The sequence below is a fragment of the Nycticebus coucang genome, chromosome 4 (assembly GCF_027406575.1).
Source record: "Nycticebus coucang isolate mNycCou1 chromosome 4, mNycCou1.pri, whole genome shotgun sequence".
Taxonomy (NCBI): Eukaryota; Metazoa; Chordata; class Mammalia; order Primates; family Lorisidae; genus Nycticebus; species Nycticebus coucang.
Window position 1 is genome coordinate 99,011,103 of NC_069783.1, and position 22,259 is coordinate 99,033,361.

At 39.9% G+C, this 22,259-nt stretch overlaps 1 non-coding gene across 1 annotated transcript; it reads left to right on the forward strand.

The window, feature by feature from the left end:
- The first annotated feature begins 21,521 nt into the window (after window positions 1-21,521).
- LOC128585016 (small nucleolar RNA U3) lies at window positions 21,522-21,739 on the forward strand. Its single transcript, XR_008379784.1, has one exon. It is a non-coding gene; the product is annotated as a small nucleolar RNA U3 (small nucleolar RNA).
- The last annotated feature ends 520 nt before the right edge of the window (window positions 21,740-22,259 follow it).

Consider the following 22,259-nt stretch of genomic DNA (forward strand, 5'->3'; position numbering starts at 1 on the left):
GTGGTTTAGATTTTTAATCTTTGGTACATTCTTACTGAGCTCCCAATGTATGCCCCCATCAGCATGCCGTGACCCTCTATGGAGCATGTGTAGAGAGTCCCAAAATAGCCCCCTTTCCTGAACAGAGTGACATCTTGCTGTCCTGCAGTCCCCCTAAAGCCAGTGGGATCATGAGCTTCTTCAAGACACAAACAAGAGCCCCGGGCTCAACTTGGGAAAGCAGCATCAGAGACTCTGCATTTCCGTATGTAATGGTGCTCTCCATAGGAATTCCCAGAGTACAGACAAAGAGCTGGAGCTCAGGGTACAGGAGGCTGAGGGAGGAGATCTGTGGGACCAATAGGAAGGAAGGAAAGGGGAGGAGGCAGGACCAGGTAAAGGACCAGCTGGCCCCCAGGCAGCCTCAGCAGAGCCCCTGCTGGCCTCAGGGAGCTCTTTGACTAGATGGCCCTTCAAAGGGTTCAGGTCTTTATACACCTATCCCATTGCTGACACAAGATGCTCTGGGAAGAAGTGACTTTGGACCAGACAGCTCCCTGCAGCCAAGGATGCTTTTAGGAGAAGTAGACAGCTGAGGAGAAGTAGGCCTGTTTGCTCCACCATGCCCAGCAGTTGGCAGAAGGAGTTTGTTGAGTCTTTTTATTTTTTTATTAAATCATAGCTGTGTACATTAATGCAATTATGGAGTACAATGTGCTGGTTTATATACAATTTGAAATACTTTCATCAAACTGGTTAACATAGCCTTCACCTCATTTTCATAGTTATTGTGTTAAGACATTTATGTTCTACACTTAGTAGATTTAACATGCACCCTTGTGAAATGCACCATAGTTTTGTTGAGTCTTAGAGGTATGTGGGGAGCCCTGCAAAATGTCCATTAGACTCTTCATGTCTTATCTTAAGCCTAGAGTCCTGTGTCCTGTGTCACCTATATTAGTACATAGAAAGCAAATGAATCCAGAGAATTAGAAACTCCCAGAGCAGGACAGCATCATAGAGGAACCCAGGCTTTGTATAGGGATCACTCCTTCAGTACCCAGACAGGGCATCACCTCTTGGACACTTCTAAAGACAGGAGCTCCCCAGGGAAGCTCTAATTACTGCCTGATTTTTACTTTTACTGGGTTAGAATCTTCTGGGTAGAATTCAGTCTTTGATGACAGTGATTATACTGACAAATTACTCTAGGTATACTTGAAACTGAGGAAAAGTAGTATGTTTGTGCAAATTAATTTGGACCTGGGTCTGAAATAAAAGAGCAGATATTTATTCATTTTTCTCTATTTTACAAGATGTTCTACACCGGAAAGTCAGAATAGTCTTTTTTTAAATGAAGGTTAGATTAGGTTTCTTCTATGCTCAAAGACTTCCGCAATTGAAAAGCAGCCCACACCCACCGCTCTGGCCTACTAGCCTCTCCCTTCAGGAGCCCAACCATGGCTCAGCCCCAGCCCCTCACCTGCCACTCACCCCTCTAGTGCTTTGCTACTATGGCCATGTGGGAGCAGACATCCCCAGCCCACTGTACTACAGGCCTTGGCACTGGCCGGGAGCCTGGTAAGGCGCTCATCACCCAGCCCTGTTCAAATGCCTGTTTCTCAGAACGGTTACCTGGCACTCTCACCTCAGAGGAGCTCCCCATCATCTCAGCCCTGTCATTCTGCATTAATTCCTGATAAAGAAGATGTGTGTGTGTGTGTGTGTGTGATGTATATGTGTGTATATATACATATATGAGCATATACACATACATACACATTTATACATGCATATATAGACATACATAAATAAACATATATACATGCCTACACAAACCCACATAGACATGTGTACACCTACATATGTGTATATACCTACATATGTGTGTACACAGTTTACCTTTGTATGGCACAGGGGACAAGGGCACAGACCCTCCTCATAGTCAAAATCCATATATAAATTTCAGCTCCCCAAACTTTAACTACTAAGAAACAAAGGTGGACCAGAAGCCTTATGAACTATTGATTAATATGTATTTTGTATATGTTATATGTATTATATACTCTATATTTATAATAAAGTTAGCTAGAGAAAAGAAAATATTACTAAAAAAGTCATAAGGAAGAGGAAATTTGTTTACTATTCATTAAGTGAAAGATCTTCATTGGCATTGCCCCCATGGAGTAGGCTGGGAAGTATTGGTCTTGCTGTTTCTGGGGGCAGTGGCAGAGAAAATCCACGTGTAAATTGTGTAAGTGGACCAGTTATTTTAAACCGGTGCCGTTCAAGGGACAGTTGTATATTAAAAATGTATATTTGTGTGTATACTGAACACATAGTGTTCACCACTCCATCTCTAAGCTTCTGGAAAGTTCCTGGCATGAAATGACATCCAATAGATATTCGTTGAGTGAGGATATAAATGGATTCATCAATGAACAAATAGAAGCTTACTAAAAAGGAATGAATAATGTAGTTTGTTAGTCAACTGAAATTTTCAACAAGGGGATGAGAATAAGTCTCAGCTAGAAGAAAATAGTCTTATGAATGAAAGTAAACATGTTTACTGAGTCACACTCAAAAAGAAGAGCATTTATATTGCAGTTCATTTCTAGGTACAACGTTTCATTTTAGTTGTGTCCCCTAAACCCCCGGGCATGGTACCTGACATGTATTAGGCACCTATTAAATGTTTGTTGAACTTAATTGATTTAGCCTATCAATAAATCTCATGATTTAGACAGAAGACCACAGTCACCTGGTGCCATCATGAATGCAGAAGGCTAGTGTGTTCCAAGTGTCATTAATTTTTTTCTAGGTCATCTTTAATAGTATTAGACTAGCGTACCAATTTTCCTCAGTATGTTTATAGAAGTAGAGTCATGAAAAAAATATTAAATATTGCATTACTATTTAAGAGAAGTTGCTAACTTTCATAGGAGTGAAAGGCTCATTGAACAGAACTCAGAAGGACCAGCATCAACAGCATTTATGGGGTGGACTCTGTTCGGCCCCACCACGGAGAGAGGTCCTGCCTTCATGATCCAGAGAAGACTCAAGACACTTGGCTGTTGGAGGGAATTGTTGAGTTGGGGGTTGTCTGGTTTCCATTTATTTTGGTTTTGTGGACCAGCTGCTTTACCTCATTGGAGAAATTGGTGCAGCACGTTTTGCAGCAAATCAATGACTGACTCTGATGCTCTTCTTCTAAGGCAAACACTTCCCAACACGGAAGCCGTGGCAGTGTGCCCTGTGTATCCTGTTTCTCGGTAAAGCTATGAAGCACATTAAAGAGACATTTCAAGTTTTGAAAATTAGTGCTTTTGTTTTTATTATAATAATAAAAATCCATGCCCTTTCTAAAAGTTTAGGCAGTACACTCATGCACATAATAAATAAAACCACCTACAATCCAACCACATACAGATCAGCAGCTGCTAATCTTTACATGGATCCTAAAAGTAACTTTTTTTTCTATAGGATATAGTTAATTTCTATTACCTAATGACTAACTGTTGACCGTTTGAAAATTCTGCAGTTCCACTACTTGGTAGAAAAAGGAACAATCGCTCTCCGTGGCATTTCTGTATATTCTTGGGTTCATTCATTCAATGAACAGCTTTAAAGTACCTACTGTGTTCTGAGAAATATGCTATTAGCTCTGGCACAAAATGAATCTTATCAAGTAGTTCAGCAGGAAGGGAAAGTAATTATACTTCAGTGAATTATAATTCAGTGAGTAGGAGCATCTTGCTTTGCCAGAGACCAAGATTTTTCAAAAGACATGATAAATGAACTTAGTATTGATGAGTAGGAGTCAGTTAATAGGAAAAGAGTTGGGGGGGGAGAAGGCAGGCTGTGCAGAGATGTGGAGATGAGAGTAAACACCACTCATTTGAGCCGCAGCCGGGAGGTCAGGAGAGCGGGCACTCAGGAGGTGCTAAATGAAGTAGGGGAGGTTGGCAGAGAACAGATCTCTCTAGAAGTAGGAATTGTATCGGGCATGAGAGTTAGGGGTTCTGATAAGGCCACATAGGCATTTATTAAGACGACTCTGAGTGCAGTATGAAGGATGGCTTGGGGAGACCACGGCATAGACAGCAGTGAAGGGCTTGGCTTAGCCTAGGTGGTCAGACACTCCCAGAAGGCCCAGAACAGAGGGCAACAGGCCGAGAGCTTGGCGAGGCAAACAGTGAGGGACAGGAGGAGGTGAGAGCCACTGGGCAAAGGTAGCATCAGTGTCAAGGCAGTGGGGAGGGCAGGGGACAGGGCCAGACATCTGGGGAAATGGACTTGCAAGATGTGGGATACCCCAGCCCCCGCTCACTGGAGCACCACACAGCAAACCAAGGAAGGGCAGTCAGAGTTTCCCACGTGGATTAAGCTCAAGAACAGGAATTTGAGAGAAGTTAGGACTTGGTTTGATGAAGAACTTAAGGTGAACTGGACACCAGACATATGGTAGCTCACTTGCTCACGTAATATGTGACCTCTCTCTCAAATTGTCCACCTTCAGAAAATTATTGCACAGATGCAGACCCTGCCCCAGTTTTCTGTATTTCACTACTCACACCTCGCCTAATTCCATCAAAGGCTCACACTCTCCCCCCACCTCTTTCTCTCTCTCTCTCTCTCTCACACACACACACACACACACACACACACACACACACACACACACACTTAAAACGACGTTTCTTGCCCCTTCGTTGCTAGTTCTTACCTAGATTTCATAAAAAACAATTTTTTTTCATTCACTCCTTGTTTTTCTTCCACATATATTCCACACAGGAGTCTCACCCCTGCTTGATATTTGTATATTCGCCGTCTGCTATCAACTATCTCTCTGGATCATGGAGGGCTTCAGTGGGGAGGGCATGAGTTTGGAAGGGTTATTAGAAATACTGTAGAAGGTATACATAGATATACACACATGCACACATATCTTGGCCTACAACCTTATATCTTAAAATTAAACCCACATTTCCTTAACCATCAGCATTTTAGACCAAAGCTTTAGAATAATTTCTTAGTCAATTTTATTGCCTTATCATTTTACTACATGGTGTAACTTACCAGCATGTCACCCATACTGATATTTGGTTTATTTTCTTAGAGTATGTAGGTAACATTTCAGCCATATAGTTGCAGCAGATTAAACAGACTTTTGAGGTTAAATCAAGAACATAATCACAATTTGTAATTTGTGTATAGTCCTTTAGGAAAATGTAATCTGAGAGCTCAAGAAATGTGCTTTGATTAAGCATGTAGAAGTTACCCACCTACAATTTGGAATTTTTTGAATAGAGAAAAGATACAGACATATGTAAATAGATCTAGATAGAACTCTATATGTAAGGTATAATTGTGTTATAGCTAACGATAATGTTCCACAGCAGAAAAAATTAGCACATTCATGAATTATCCATATGCTTACCATCAGTTGCAAAAATCTAATTATTAGTTGAAGTAAACCTTATGTCTCAGTCAGAAAAATGACTATGCGAATACTGTTTACTGAACTTAGATTCTTGGAATGAACAGCAAGAATCAAAAAGTTAAACAAGTTTGCGAATTCCAAACTTAATTTCATTTGCTGATGGCCACTTGTCAACAGCGGAGTATCTTTGAGCTAACTGAATCTTACAAACAAAAATTAGAAGAAAGTATAATTAATCAATTTACAAACTTGTTCTTTCCTGCCACAGACTAATGTTGAGACATAAATATTACAAGCAAGAATTCAGAGGAATGTGCTCCAAAATATATTCTGTAAAAGATTAGTTAACAGTTATTCTATTAAAAAGAAAAAAAAAAAAAAACCAGCCCAGTATATTTGGGCATGCTGAGTTAATCACAGTTAAACAGGCTTCCTTTCTCTAGAACTCCTCAGAGGGTTTACTATGCTGACATGTGTTGTGAATTTCTAAGAAAGGGTATTACTGCTCAAACTTATTTGTACTGCACCAGTTGGTAGTGGAGCTTTGTAACTGACATACAGGAAGCTAAGGCTCAGATGGAAAGATCTTTCAAATGGGTGAAAAACCTTGGTTGTTGGGAACTGCACAGCTGGCCTGAGATCAGCATCGGGATACCCATGAGTGATTTGCCAGAGCTTTGTTACAAGTGCAAGGTCTGAGAAACCAGGCCCACAGCTAGCAGTCAAGATACCCGCATCTTTCAAAAACATTTAAGGGAAAGGAGAAAAACATTAAGAAAAGCTCCCCAGAACTGCCATTTTTAAAAAGCACTGTTTTCCAAAAGTGAGGGGTGAGAAGGTGGTAGTGGGGCAGAGAGGAGCCCCAAAGGTGACCTAAGGAGACTGCGCAGCAAAAATGTTCTGGTGTTCACGGACACTTTAAAAGTATGGGTCAAGCTAGGCTGATGGTGGAAATCTCCTTAGTTGTTCAAAATACACAGCCTCAGGGATTGGTCTTTTTCTCTGAAAGCCAGACCGTTAACATCACTCCACAATGATGGCGCTTTACATTTTGTATCAATATTTAATTCATTTATGCTAACTCCCAAAGCTGGAAGTACTGTCAGAGTTGGCAAGGGGACTCTAAATTTATGTTTTAATTACTTGATCATTTCATCAAAAAGTAGACATGGTGTCTGTGGTTCAGGACTATGAAATAAACCCTACATGAGATGGGTAAAAAAAAATGCCAGGCACATAGAGGCTATTCATGCACATGTTTATAGCTTCTTTACTTGTGAAAAGGAAAGATTCTGTGAAGGTGTAGAATTGGAGAAAATTGACACAGATTTCTTGTTCATCAAATTAAGCCAGTACATATTTTATTCAGCCGAACATGAAATTGGGGTGGGGCTCCTTGAACATTTCCTTTGCATGCAAACGATTCTGAATTATTAAGTGAAAATGCCACATGGGAAAGAAAGTTTATGGAGGAAATTTAGTAGGGATATTTTTTAAGTCTGTAAATGCAAGTACTACAAATTAAACTTAAAAAGACACTACTTGTTATAAAGGGAAATCAACCAAAATAGTTTTTCAAGGCTTTACACGAATGACTCCATGAAATCAATGAGATTATGCATATTCAACCAAAACCTTGACTTCTTAATACCAGAGCTGAAAAATAGATGTTAACCATAGCTTTGGCTCTCTTGGGGGAGTCCTTGGGTTGGTCCACATGGGGGACACATGGCCTGGTCTGAACCACTCACACCCTCACCCTGGGGCACAACCACTCAGGGGACAGATGTTACAGGAAAGTGGAAGGTCATTAACGGTTTCTTCCCCCATTATTGTAGGCCCAAAGCCCATCCTTACGATGCACTCTGCTCTAAGAGGGCTAGAAAACCAGTATCTTTCATAGTAATGACTTTCAGTTTACAGCCTTCATTTGTTATATTTCCTCAATAGCTGTTGTGTTGAGATTAACTACATAAATGGTCTGCAGCTGTCTGTTATGAATTAAGGGAGTTTAATCAAAGTATTTCTAATGTACAGCATAATGATAATACATGGGGGAAGTACTATTTAAGAGATAATGATGGCTTCAGAAGATCACTGTTGTAATGTTTAGTGCATATGCCTTCAGCATTGAATTTGTTGTTGTTCTGAATATGCTTAATGGATCACTGAAAAGCTGCCTAATGCGGGATTGTTTGATGGGGCTGACAGAGCTGGAATTAGCCCATTGCTGTTTACTGCATACAGCCATTAAGATTAATTGCTGCCAGATAATTTTGACTGTTTTTATCTTCTGGAAAAAGTGTCACTAATGGGTTTATAAATTGGTTCACTATTACTAATAGTAAGGCCAGTGTAACACAATAGAATGTCAGCTAATTCTAAAGATAAAGGTAAAAAAGTATAAAGTACTATATGGCTTGCTGGTTTTAAGGGATACTGTTATCTAATAACAGACAGACTGATATATGACGCTCATTAATGCTATTTCCTGAGCTTTGGGTTGAACCTAATAGATGCTAATAAAGTCTTATTTGATGTCCCATTAAAAAGCTCAATCTGTTTTCTGCATTAATGCCCAGTATTGTTTATCACCTCTTTGATAACTAAAACCCAAATCCCAATCTGTTCCATAACCAAGCTTTCTCTGAGCATCTTTATATCTATTTCACTTTTTCTATATGTGAAAAGTACACAACCCAACCAGAGAAGAACGAACACAGTACCTGACGTTATAATCCTAATATATGGTGTGTAAATTACCTGTCAAGTTTACAATTCAGGCATTTTTACATCATGTCTAGGCAAACTTCTAAAAACAGTGGTTTTCTTTTCTGACCATTGTTTAGGATTATCTGCAATTGAATGCAAATTATAACATACAGATCATTCAGCTTAGTGGTGATAAAAACACTTCACATACTTAAATCTTAACAAGTTATAGGATTTAAAAATCTAAGCATATTTTCCTAAAGAAAAATGGGTATAATTATTTTTAAGTGATATGATTCTGGTATACAGAGCCTTAGCCTTCGTCTGTACCTAACCAACCCAGTTTCTTACATCGCTTTAGGAAAGTTGTTTAACATATCAAGAATGAGTTTTGTCATCTTGCCACAATTTATAATAAATTCTTTGTGCATTGAGTTTTAAATGTATTCTTTACTTGTGAGACTGCTAAAAATAAACGAGGGGGAAAAAAACCATCAACCAGATAGACAGACAGTGAATATTTAACCCTATAGAAGAAACCAATAATTCATGAGTAGTGAAGTTGTTCTTTCCTCAAGAATGGATCCCATAAATTATGAAGTGTTTCTTTTGTGAAATCAAAAGTATATTTAGATCGTTCACTTAAAGTTCTTTTTATATTGTGCTTAAAAGTTTTACATTTAAAAATACATGAACTCTTGAAGTGTATATAAAGTAGTATATGACAGATTTCTTTTTTCTTTTCTTTTGCAGAGGGGGCTGGTGGTGGAAGAGGAGAGAAGAAAACCCACATTTTCTAAGCAATACTATATTCTCTACAGAGTGAATGCTCATGTAACTTCTAAGAGTTTTTTTGTCTTGTACGATCTTGCTGTAAAGTGGAGTGAAGTCAGATGCTGAATTAGGACAAAATGTTTCCTGTTTTATATTTTCCATATTGAATTTAGTTTTAATGCCTAACATATAATAGTAAGTGCATGTCCTCAAAATAAGTAGTGGAGGTGGTGTTTGTGAAGTGCTGATGATCTTGGGAAGGAAGGTCTTCCTGAGAACTCCATCTGTCCTCTTCCCTCAACTCTGCCTCCTGGAGCATCAGGTTGGTGACCACCTGCCCCCTCAGGTTGCCACACAAGCCAAGAGTGTGGTGCTGAGATATGAAAATGCCCATGTTTGACCAAAAGCAACTTTAGCACAAAGAGCTCCCTCATAAACTTTTATCTATGTCTTAGCTATGTCTTAAGGCATTTTTTCACTCAAGAAAACCCGGTTTCATTATCTATTTTAGTTTGCCGTCTCTGGATGGTCTGTCCACCCTGCCCCACCTCAACTTCCCTCTACCTCCCCCAAAATGGGATAGAATACTGAGATCCTTTGACAATCAGCAAAAGTTGGGAAACATCTTGGTGGTTATTGATTTGGAAAAAGCCTATTCCCATCTCCCCACACCTCTTTTCTCTTTCAGAACCAAGAATGCTTTGGTTCAGGCTACCTTTCAAGTGTAACAATAATAACAACAACAGAATTATAAACCTTTACCTTGCTGACTCTTTACATATGTTGGTTTGAAAAAAATGGAGAACTTGGCTGGGCATAGTGGCTCATGCCTATAATTCTAGCACTCTAGAAGGCTGAGGCGGGTGGACTGCTCGAGCTCACAAGTTTGCAACCAGCCTGAGCAAAAGCGACACCCCATCTCTACTGAAAATAGAAAAACAAAAACTGAGGCAAGAGGATCGCTTAAGCCCAAGAGTTTGAGGTTGCTGTGAACTATGATGCCACGGCACTTTACCAAGGGTGACAGCTTGAGACTCTGTCTCAAAAAAAAACGAAAAACTGATGGTACTCAGTTTTTTTAAAAAAAATAAGAGGAAATTGAGTATTTCAAGACTGTTTTGCTTCCAGTGCAATGTACATGGAGGCTATGTTTTTGAAGAGAAAAGCAGAGTGAGTAGATGGCAGGGCGGAGAAAAGGAATAGCACTCTTAAAGCACGTTCGGGGGGTGGGGGGTAGAGCACACAAAGACAGCAAGCTCCCTGGAATCTAATGACTGGAAAAATGCTGCTTCAATTCAAACCAGTCCCAGAGCTTTAAACTTCCTACTTCAATTCAGCAGCAAAAAGGAAAGTTGCACCAGCAGGTACTTTAGGACTCTCCACAATGCAGAGATTTAACAAGGATCCTGCAACTGTAGGCACACAATTACTGCCGCCGGGAAGTAGCTGTATTTGCAGCATCCCCTTGACATCTGCTTCATTTCAATAATTTCCAGCCATTGAACCTCTGTCTGAATGAGCATTAGGAAACAGAGGCATGTTTGGTTACTAATTTGAGTCTCCTCTCTCTCTCTCTCCCTCTCTCTCTCTGCCTCCAGTTGGAATTTCATGCTTGTGAAAGAGCTCAGTTGATGATTTGATGCCTGTAATGTCTGTAGCTTCCCAGACACATTCTCACCATCTCCACGAATCAAGATGAGGAGGGAAAGCCTCAGAGGTGTGTCTACCTGCTCCTTCTGTTAACTGTTAGCATGGGCTGTGTGATATGGACAGTTGTCTCCTGAGAACTGAGCTGAGACTGAAGCTTCATTTCATACGAGCCTGTGCAGAGGTCATCTGAAGTCTCTCCCAGGTGAGGCAATGCCCTGCAAGTTATTAAGAGCCTGGATTTAAAACTGTGACCTGCCACTTTGCCAGATGCCAAGAACAAATGCTCTGAAATTAATTTGCCATAGACATGACAAGCAGTCTGACTTCCCTGGAAGGAGTGGACTATTTCACCTGTGGATGAGAACCCCTCTCCCTGCCTCTAAGCTTTGCCACTGCTCTGATGGGGAAAGGTCTTGGGAAGGGAGTTGTTAGGAATGAATCAAATCTTTCTGCCAAACCAGGACCCCAGACACCAACTTATTCAGGCCCTCATTTCCACCCACTCTCTCGTTGGCCTCACTGTCGACTGTCCATCATTGCAGTTGGTCCATTCAATAGACTCTTGAATATTCAGTCATCCTAATTTACTAATACATATTCACTAATGTCAGAGATCTATACATGTGATTCCTGAGCTTATTACAGTAACAAGTTTCTCCAAGGCTACTGGGCATATTCTTCGTGTCTCTCTTCCCAGACTGCTGACTCAATTTGAGATTACATCCTTCACTCGTTTGCGTGCATTGCGTTTGCCCTGTACAATTCATTCTCTTCCCCTTGCAAGACATCTGAAGACATGCGGGGCATTCCAAGACCAGGGTGAGATGTGTTTGATGCCATTTCTTTAACATTATTTACTCTTTCTTTGATCTGTGAAACTCCCTGGCATTGTCATGGTTACCAGGGTTTAGGGAAAGAGTGTTGGGACTTACTTAAGTATTAACCGTCTGGTGTTGGATGATTTTTCTCTGTACCACATTCAGGCTGCTACCTCTGGTGTACGGTGTGTAGCACCTCTCACTGCATCACTGAAAAAGAAATAGTAAATTCAGTAGGTTTTTAAATTATCCATTGAGCTCACATCATTAAACAATTCTATAAGAAATTCACAAGCGGAGACAAATGGGAAGATTAAAATGCTACAAATTATGCTGTGGTGGGGTGGGGGCTGTTATGCATTTATTTTGCCCTTTGTTCTAGCCACATAGCACCCATGGCCAGGGATGGTTCTACCCGTGGCTTAATAATAATTACCTGGAAGAAAGCATGACCCCTGAGTGCCCCCAAAAGGGGGATTATTGTAACAGCATTGAGTTCATTGCTAGGAACTGGTTAAAAACACCTTGGCATCATTCAAGTTGTACACATCCCCTGCAAGGAATGAGAGTTTCTTTCCCTCTTACCTACTCCTTCAATTCCTTTCCTCTCCAGCAGCAAAGAAGTGGGAAAGGGACAATGCTCATCTTGCATGTAAGATACTTGCCTCTCTTGTTCACCTCTGAGTGCCAAGAAAGTTCTAGCTACACCTGGTCATTGGTATTTTTCTCTTCTATTACTCTTGGCCATCCCGTCCTATCTCTTTGATAGGTGTTTGTCCAAGTATTCTCATTTTCTCTGTTTCTACCTGTTTGTTAACTTCATGAAAACAAGGACGGTTCTCTTTCAAACTACTGTACTTCAGTACATAAAGCAGTGTCCAGCCCATAAACAGTGCTGCATAAGAAATCACTCCATAATTTAGTGGTTTCAAACATCAACAGTCATCTTATTATCTCTCACCATTCCCATAGGTTAGGAATTAAGGAAGAACAAATTCCTGACCCATAGCCTTGGTAATGAAGCCTCAAGGTCTCTCTTGCAGTTGCTAGAAACATAACAGCTGGGGACTTGCTATGCATCTTTCTTTCTTGCTTGGTCTCAGGGCCTCTCAAGATGATCTCTCTTCACCTGACTCGTTGGGCTCCCTTACAGCATGGCCATCTAAGGGCAGGAGAACTACCTACAGGATAACTGAAGACCCTGAAATCAAGTACTTCAGCAGCAAGGAAGCTACAAAGCCTTTTCCAATCTCATTTTGGGAATCACATATCATTTCTACTGCAACCTAATAGTTACCAATGAGTCACAAGCCTAACAAGATTTAAAGAAAAGGGAGTTAGGATTTGTTTCCTAATGTAAGTGTGGCAAGATTCTAGAAAAACACAGAGAATTAAAGACGTGGTTGTGGCTATCTTTGGAAAATTCAGTGAGAGTTCCCAGTGTTATTGTTAAAGAAATAGATGAACGCTTTCAGAATGATTTCTCCATCTCTCCTGCTGGGATTCCTTCTCACTCAATTTTCAGATAACTTTATTTTCATTCTGATACTTCAAGATCTCCAGAAGAAACTGCCTTCTATTCTATTTATGAATGTCCCCTTGTATTGTACCAGTTCAACTCTTTTGTAGGCTATCTTCATAAAATACTGGCTGTTCAATTTTTCTTCAGACCACGTTCTTCCTCCCTCTGACATATCTATATTCCTCTTTTGAGTTTAAATTTCTGTAGTTCGTCTTAGGATGAGTCTGGAAAATTCAATACATTCACCTCTGCTTAGCAGTCATGTCCCAGCCTGTCCCCACTTTCATGACAATCACTTCAAGATTTTACAATTTTTCTCTTGGTTACAGGTTTCTGCTTTCATGCTGAACCTCTCCCAAAGCATCTAACTTGGTATCTCTGTTTATGCTTCCATAAGCTAACAATACTCAATTAGTAATTCCAATTTAGCATGACGATGCTAAACTATTTTCTTTATAAACTTGTCTTTATCCACACCTATGTTCATAGCAGCATTATTCACCAGAGACAAAAGGTGGGAGCAACCCAAGCGTCCATCAATGGATGAACTTGAAAATGGAATATCCACACAGTGGAATATTATTCAGCTTTAAAAAGGAAGGAAGTTATGACATGTGCTACGACCGCAGTGAATTATGCTGAGTGAAACAAACCCATCCCACAAGGAAAAATATTGCATGATTTCACTTCTATGAAGCAGCTAGAGAAGTCAAGTTCATAGAAGCAGGAAGTAGAATGGTGGTTTCCAGGGGCGGGGATGAGAAGGAATGTGAAGATATTCTTTAATGGGAACATAGTTCCACATTTGCAAGATAAAAAATTTCTGAAGATGAATGACGGTGATAGTTGCACAGAAAAATAAATGTACTTAACACTATGGGACTGTAGATCTAAAAATGTTCAAGATGGTACATTTTACCATCTAAAAATGTTCAAGATGGTACGTATAATCAACTCCAGTTTTATCATAAATTTTTTTTAAAAAAGGATTATTCAATTCCTTTACGTTTTTCTGGTCAAGATTTATAAAGCAAATTCAATTCTAAGGAAGAACTCAGCCTATAAGTAAGATACCTGTCAGTTTAATAATTAGCATTGCTCAGTTTCAAGATAAAGGATAATAGAGACTTTCAACTTTACCAAGTAGAAAATAACTTTATTAGATAGACTTTAGTCAGCCCCCACTTATCTTGTGTACACGCACACACACACACACACATACACACGTGCATACTCCCTTCATAGAGTAAGAGATATTTTATTGGGGAGGGTCTCTGATTCATTTATATGCATGGCTGAGCATTTATTTATTTATCTATTTATTTAGAGACAAAGTCTTGCTCTGTCACCCAGGCAAGTGCAGTGGTGTCATCATAGATCACTGCAGCCTCAAATTCCTAGGCTCAAGTGATCGTCCTGCCTCCTGCAGAGCTGGGACTACGGTACTCACCATGACACCTAACTCTGGCTGATTTTGAATACACATCTGACATAGCTTATCCTATTAAATCTGCACATTAACCTTATAAGAAAGGTACTGACTACTATGATCCCATTTTAAATGTGAGAATATGAGACTCAGAGTAACAAAGTTACGTTACACACAGAGAAATTGAGGTGAGAGAGGGGATTTTTAACCCAGGTATTCAACCCTGGAACCCTTCCTTCTTGCCATCTGCTCAGCAGTCACATGCTAAGTATGAGATCTTCTACATGGAATTGTGGAATTTGCTCTGAGATTGGACTTAGGACACCATAGGCCCAGCCCGGGCTTTGTCTCTAATGGCTAAATCACATTTCACTAGTCATGTAAAGTTCAACGAAGCCTCAGTTTTTCTGTCTATAAAATAGGAAAATAATATCTTCTACTACCTTAAAGCCTATTTTTGAAAACAAAAATCAAAAGTCAATAATGTAAATATTGCACGTGAATGTGCTTTGCACGCTATGAAGTATACAAATGTGAGGCATTATTATGGCATTATAGCTCTACGTGCAGAGAGAATAATATGCCAAAGAAGATGCCAGAAGCAAGAGTCAGAGTTGTGCTACTGTTGACGGTCTGTTTAGCAGGAGTTACAAGAGAGTATTATGTGTGCATAAGTCTAATACTCCAGACCAATGCATTTTAGAGAAACTTCCCCCAAGCTCTCCCTTCACACATTTTGAAGTAAGAATACAAAATTGCAGAACTGCTTAGAACAAACAAATATATATGTGTGTATATGTGTACATACACACATTTCAGACCATTTTATAAGCATCTGCATTTGTAAGCTCACTATGTCTTTTTAATAGCAAGGAAAGGGAGGAGGCAGGAAAAAAGCGAGAGAAATTGGTTTATATGAATGAAGATAGCAGTTTCTTCAGAAGTGGATCAATGAATGTTGTCAGGAAATATTTCTATGAAATAGATGGGTTATGCCTCTACAATGGCTGATTTTTAGCAACTGTTTCCTGAAATAGTCAATTGTCAAGTTTTAGTAGGTTCTCCCAGGAGCAGGGTTGAGGTAAGAACGGTGATTCAGATTGTTTACTTAGTGATAATCTAGGAAGAATCAGCAGGGAAGCAAAGCCTCAGATGGAGCACCTTTGAAGCCAAAGGAAGATGTAGGATCTGAGTGAAAATCTGCTGGGGACCTTGGTACATTTATGTAGTATGAACTCCAGAGCTGTCCCTTTCGTGTCTCTGGTCTATTCTGCTGTTGCTAATATCTGGAGGGTCTCACACCACCTGTTTTGTTCTCTGCTCTTCCAATGCTTATGTAGCCAATCCCCTTTATTACACATTCTCTATTTGAAATACCTAGAATGGGACCAACTCAAGCAGTGCCAGCCCCTTGTACACAGAGATGATGACCCTGCTACCATCAACCCACTAAGTCAAGCACAGCATCAGTGGTCTCCCTCCAGACATTGTCCAATATGAGAAAATCATTTTCTTAACCTGCTATGACTGGGGACATATTTTCCCTGTAAAGAAAGAACCATTTTTAGTCAATTCTCTCCATTCTAACAAATTCCTTAGTGTTGCTGACACTGTTGGTCCAGGGACTACACTTTGAGAGTCACTGATCTAAACTGTCACAGTAGGCATCTAGAGTAGCCAGACAGTGTCTAAGAGAAATTGGGGTGAAAAGAGTGTGAAGTGGAAAAAAAAAGGAAAACAAAAATGATTATTAGTCTCATGAATAGCGTCTCTGAGAAAATGCAAAAGGATCTTTGTTTAATTAGCCCAATGTAGAGTAGAGAACTTAATAATAGTCTTAATATCCCAAGTAGACATTGGAATATGAGGAGCTGACTTTTCAGAGGACAGGAATTAAAATGCATCAGAGATATTTAAGTTAGCCATGAGCAAGAACTACCTGTTTCTAAGGCTGTAGACACAGCAGATACGCTAAAGAGATTTATGGAATCAGAATTAAATCAGTTAACTGCAGGGATCCCCATCCTTTTTGGCACTAGTTTTATTGAAGACATTTTTCCCACCGACAGAGGGGGTATTACATTTTCAGACAGTGCATGCAACCTGGATCTTTTCTATTTGCAATTTATAAGGCTCCTGTGAGAATCTAACTTATAGCTCACGGAAGAGGAGGCAGAGCTTAGGCAATGATGTGAGCCATTGGGAGGGGCTGTAAATACAGATGAACCTTTGCTTGCTGACCTGTCATCCCTCTCCTGCTGTGCAGCCTGGTTTCTGATGGGCCACAGACTGGTACTGGTCTGTGGCCTGACGATTGAGGACCACAAAATTAAAGCATAAATGGCTACCTTTATATTATTATTTTATCTTGTCCTACCCTGGAACAAAACTGAATCATCTTTGAGGGTCACTGTGGACCTATCATTTTGTAAAAAAAGATATAAGAATGGGAGAAAACACAGTAAGGAAGAAGACAGAGGGAAAGACCCTGAAGAATGATAATGCCCTTTTCATTTGCAAGTGTATTCAAAGATAGCAGCAACAGATTTTTCACAAAAGCTTTTTCTCACCCTTAAAATATGATGAATCTTACCCAAGAGAGAACCAACTTTTAGAAGGAGACTGGAAAAAGCATAAGAAAATCAGCAAGACCTGGCTCTGTGCCTAGATTCCACCACATTTTTGTTGTTGTTGTTGTTGTCGTTGTTCGTTGGTCAATTATCGTCATCTTTCAGAGTTTCAGGTTTCTTGTCTATAAAATGAAAATAACAATGTCAATAGCACTGGACTATTACAAGGAGCCATATAGCTAATAAAGAGGTTTTGTAAACCATGGAACGCTATCCGTATGCCGGTTTTGACTGAAAAATGGTAACTAGAAAAGTGCAGTTCAGTTAATTTGATTCTCTGGCTCTGCCCCCATAGCACAGTGGTTACAGCACCAGCCATATACACCAAAAGTGGCTGGCTCAAACCTGGCCCAGGCCAGCTAAACAACGACAACTGCAACAAAAAATAGCCTGTAGTCCCTGCTACTTGGGAGGCTTAGGCAAGAGAATCGCTTAAGCCCAAAAGTTGGAGGTTGCTATGAGCTGTGACACCACGGTACTCTACTGAGGGCAACATAGTGAGACTCTGTCTCAAAAAAAAACAAAAAAAAAACTTGATTCTCTGTTCAAGATATATTATGAAAATCAATTGGTGTAAGGCCTTTTTCTTGTCTAATTTGATGATTTTCCCTTTAACTCCATACCAAATTCCCTCCTCCCTTCCCCCACCGCACACACTTTGGTATATACATCTTTGAAACAGAGAGAGCATTTATTTACTTACATGTGTGAGAGAAATTACCTTTATATCTCGCTCTGTGTTTTACTCAACACTATGTTTTGTTTTGTCTATCCATTTAACATTACGTACCTCGAGTGACTACTACACTGGTAATTCTTTTTTAATTAGATTCTTGACATAAGGTAATAAGCTTTTTATTTTGCCTATTAAGGACATCGGATAAACAAATGTCCGCCATCTACTTTTCCTAGCATTTCATCAAAGAAGATATTTTAGAATGAAAAAATTGGACAAGGCTAGAATCTCAAGCTAAGGAATAGTGGTTTTTCTGTGGAACATGCTGGGACCGTCCAGCTTTGGGGGAAACCCCATTCCTCTCATTTGTGGAACAGTGACACTTCACCATGAGCTGGAAATAGGAAAACACCTGAGGTCAGCAACATTTTTCTAGATCATGTCATGCATATACTAATTGTTTGAAGTTCGTGGGCCCAGAGTTGGCATCATAGGCATGAGATCTGTGCAGTTGCACAAGACCCCAGACTTACAAGTGCCCTTGCTTGCTTTAACACTCTGTTGTCACTGTTTCTAAATCTTACTAATGCAAGAACAGGAGGCCCTGAGTATTCATTTTGCATCAGGCCTCAGTTTCATGTAAGTCAGACACTCAACTCTACCAGAAAAACATAAGCACAGCCATAGACAACAAGCGAACAAATTAGATGTTTAAGTTCCATTAAAACTTTGTGTACAAAAATGGGCAGCAGGCCAGATTTGCCCTGTGGGCCACAGTTTGCTAATCCTTGGTTGTATAATAATCTGTCTAGGTTCAAATACTGATGCCAGGCCCTGTGACTGCTTGACCCTGGGTCCTTTACTTAAACTTCTCTTAATGTTACTTGCCCATGTTTGTAGTAACACAAGGTTACTATCAGAATTAAATCAGGATATATATATATATATATATATAGGTATGCCTTCATATATATATATATAGAGAGAGAGAGAGAGAGATGTGTAAGCTTTCTAGAACTATCCTCATTTCATTCCTATTCTATTTTTCTTTAGCATAGCTCTCTCCCTATTCTGATGCTGATTATTTTCATATTCCCACCATTCAGTCTCTCTGGGAACCTTCCAGTATATGGATCAAAGAAAGGCAGAAATCTGTGGATTATCTCTCCTTTTCCTCCCTTTCCAGGTAGACTTTTTTTTTCCCCCAGTTTTGGCCAGGGCTGGGCTTGAACCCGCCACCCTCAGTATATGGGGCCAGCGCCCTCCTCCTTGAGCCACAGGCACCACCCTCCAGGTAGACTTTTTCAGATAAAATTAACAACAATTTTCAACAAAGTAGATGTGATCTCTCCTGCACAGTTCTGACCTGACACCTGATCAGAGTCCAGAGTTTTGATGCCAAGTTCAAACTTTCATCAAATTCCCCAGTGCTGGCTGGTCAGAGTATAATAGCTTAGATGTTCCACAGGTCATAGCATTGCTTTTGCAACATGCGCACATAGTCAACCTCAGGGATTCAGGTGTTCTTATATGTGGGTCACTACGAAAGTTTTGAGATAGACTGTGTCATGGTCCATTATTTTACTTCCAAGAAACACAGCAGCATCCTTTCTGATTCATACATCCAAGTTTCAACTTGCTGGGCTTACTGGTGTTGCTGAGAGGGCTTCGTTTGTTTCCATCCACGCAGATTTTATGTAATGACCCACATATATTTGCCATGGTATTAACCTGCTCTTCCGTCCATCCTTAGAAATAATGTAAGTGACTTCTTACCTAGAGCAGGCTTTATGATAATTACCTCCTTGGGGTTTTTATTTTTTCTTTTTCCTTATCTTCTTTATTGACTTTAAGCCACAGATGTAGGCTTTGAGTCACAGAAACCTCAAAAGGAATCTAAAGGAAATTGTAAATATTCTCCAAAAGGGGAAAAACAGTGCACTATGAGCACACACATACACATATTTTTACCTAAAATGTCAAAAGCTTAAAGATCTTCTGAGGGCTCAGGCACAATCACTAAAAGTAGATCCATGAAAACAGATGAAGAATTTCCACCTGAGGGAATTCCAAAGCCTTAGTACTCCAGGTATCAGAAACAGAAGTTATATCTGCAGGGGCTAGAGGACGCAGCAAGGAAAAAGAAATACATTCTTAAAAGTGTGAATTAACTAATGTGAATTCCGAGGCATCTTGAAATCCTTTTAGGACCCAGAGATGATGAATGAAGGGCTTGTGGAAAAGCAGCGCGTCAGCCATCCATTAGGATAGCTTTGCGTTCCCTCGGTGGCCACATCTATACGGATGGCTCTTCCGGTTACTTTCAGGGTACTGAGTTTTGCTTCTGAAAATGTGATTGATGTGGCCGCGCCTCCGTGCACACATCATTAGTCTGTGGCGGGTAAGCTCAGATGGTCGGAGCGCGGTGCTAATGAGGCGGAGGTTAGGGGTTCAGTGCCCATGTGGGCCACTTAGCTTTTGTCTCGTTCGGGTCCCCAGACTACTTCCAATACAGGCCACCTGTCTTGAAAATGTCTATCTATAGTCAGAGGGAGGAGCCATGTGAAAGGGTTTGGCTGGATCACTACAAATCTATCATGACTCTGGGAAATAAAGCGCTCAGCGAGATCCAGGTGGTTGATGAGGGAAGTCGGCTTCCTTTAAAGGGGACGGCAAGCATAATGCTCAATCCACACGTGGCCTCAATGGAGTGGATTTCATGAATAACATGTTAAACTGCCACTTAATTTTACATCCCTGGAAAATATACAATCAAATGAGATAATGTTAGAAAAAACAGTGGTGAGGCGCCCTTCACTTTAAGCAAACTAAATATAAATATTTCCTTACATATAGAAGGGTGAGCATTAGCATTCAGGTCGAGGAAAACTCATTTTACAAAAAACAAAAGAATTATAGATATTCTTGAATTATTCAACTGGCAAACCTTCTATTAAATGTTATCAAAATAACAGTTGGATTCAACAAAACTTTTCAGTCTCGGTTTTTTGTTTTTTTTGTTTGTTTGTTGTTTTTATAGAGCAAAATATATGTTTGTATCCAAAACTGTTCTTCCTCACTTACTCCAATTTTGGGTCAGGAAATGATCCATAAGCCTTCCTTGACCCGCAGGCTGATCTCCTCCTGGACTCACATGAAAACAAATTGTTTTGTTTTCATTCCTCTGTGATTCTCCTATCTGCCCTTCCCTCATTTTCATCAACATTACTTCACCTCAAGCCAAATCCAGGACCACTAGAGCAGACAGCTAACTAATATTGCATCCTTTCTTTAAAACTGAGGATAATTTCTGAAAATGAGCTTTAGAGTCCGGCTGCCAGCATTCAAAATCGTAATCTACCATTCACCAGCTATGTGACTTTTTAATCTGTGCCTCATTTTTTCATCCGTAAGTTGAGGACAAAAACAATAACTGGCTCATGGGGGTGGAGGGTGTTGATAATGTAAATTGGTTAATTTATAAAATGTGTTCAAAAATTGCCTGGGATATAATATGCACTTGCTAACTGTTAACTTCTGTTATTACTAATGAATAAATCATCATCATCATTTTCCTTTATCCAGCACTAGAAGTATACAGTTCTAAAGCCTCCATGCAAGATTTCTTAATCAAGTTACTCTGGGCAAGTAAGTTATCTACCTTTTACTTGGGTCTTTTCATTAGCAAAAAAGTTTCACTGCATAGAGTTAATGATAGTGCTCACTTTAGAGGGTTTGGTCAAGATTAAATTAGGTATTGCAGTAAAGTGCTGAGGATAACAGATGGCACATTTAAAATGCTTGATATAATAAATATGTACAAGTGCGTAAGATCTGTGTCATTAATAAAAACCAACTCATGTATCACTCCGTTGTTGAAAATCATATAAGACTATACTTTCAGAGATCTTTGCTGCAGCTGATTACTAGAGACGTTTCTTTGTGCAGAATGCTGGAAACCACAGGGAGGTGGTGCAGGCTTCTCTCCGGAGCTCCTGGAGACCAGCTCTTGGTGGTGTTTTAGTACAACTGCCATTTGTATGTTCAACTGCCTTATATGTTCTTCCTTTGGGAGAATAAGAGGGAGAAGACCCAATCTTAGTGGTTTCCCTTATAACTTTGAAAAAACTATGTAATTGTTTCTCATTAAATATGGCCATTGTTCCCAACTTTTTGTAAGCTAAGAAACCCTTTGTACCATAACAAATTTCAAGCAACTCTAAATACTCTGAACACCTATGTGAGACTTTAGCAGCATAGTAGAAAGGTATCTCTCTTGATATGAATGTGTAATTATGTTGAAAAAGTTGTAATGCATAGGCAAATTCGAAACAACAGAAGGAACTCTCCAGGTCTAGAATCTCAGAGCATAAGTAAAGCTAAAACAAACCCCAGAACTGCTCACAGGAGTGTCTTTCCCAGTGTAAACCTGAGGGTTTGGGGCTGAGACTTTAACACCCATGCTGGAACAGGGGAGGTAAACCTCCCACCTGACTAAGCAGAGAGATGAAGGAGATATTTTAATAAAGCCAAGGCTGCTCAGCCCATAAAAAGGGAAATTAATGCCATTCACCAGTCTAGGCAAACAGCAATGCAGCTTTCCATCTACTGCCAGCAATAAGAGAA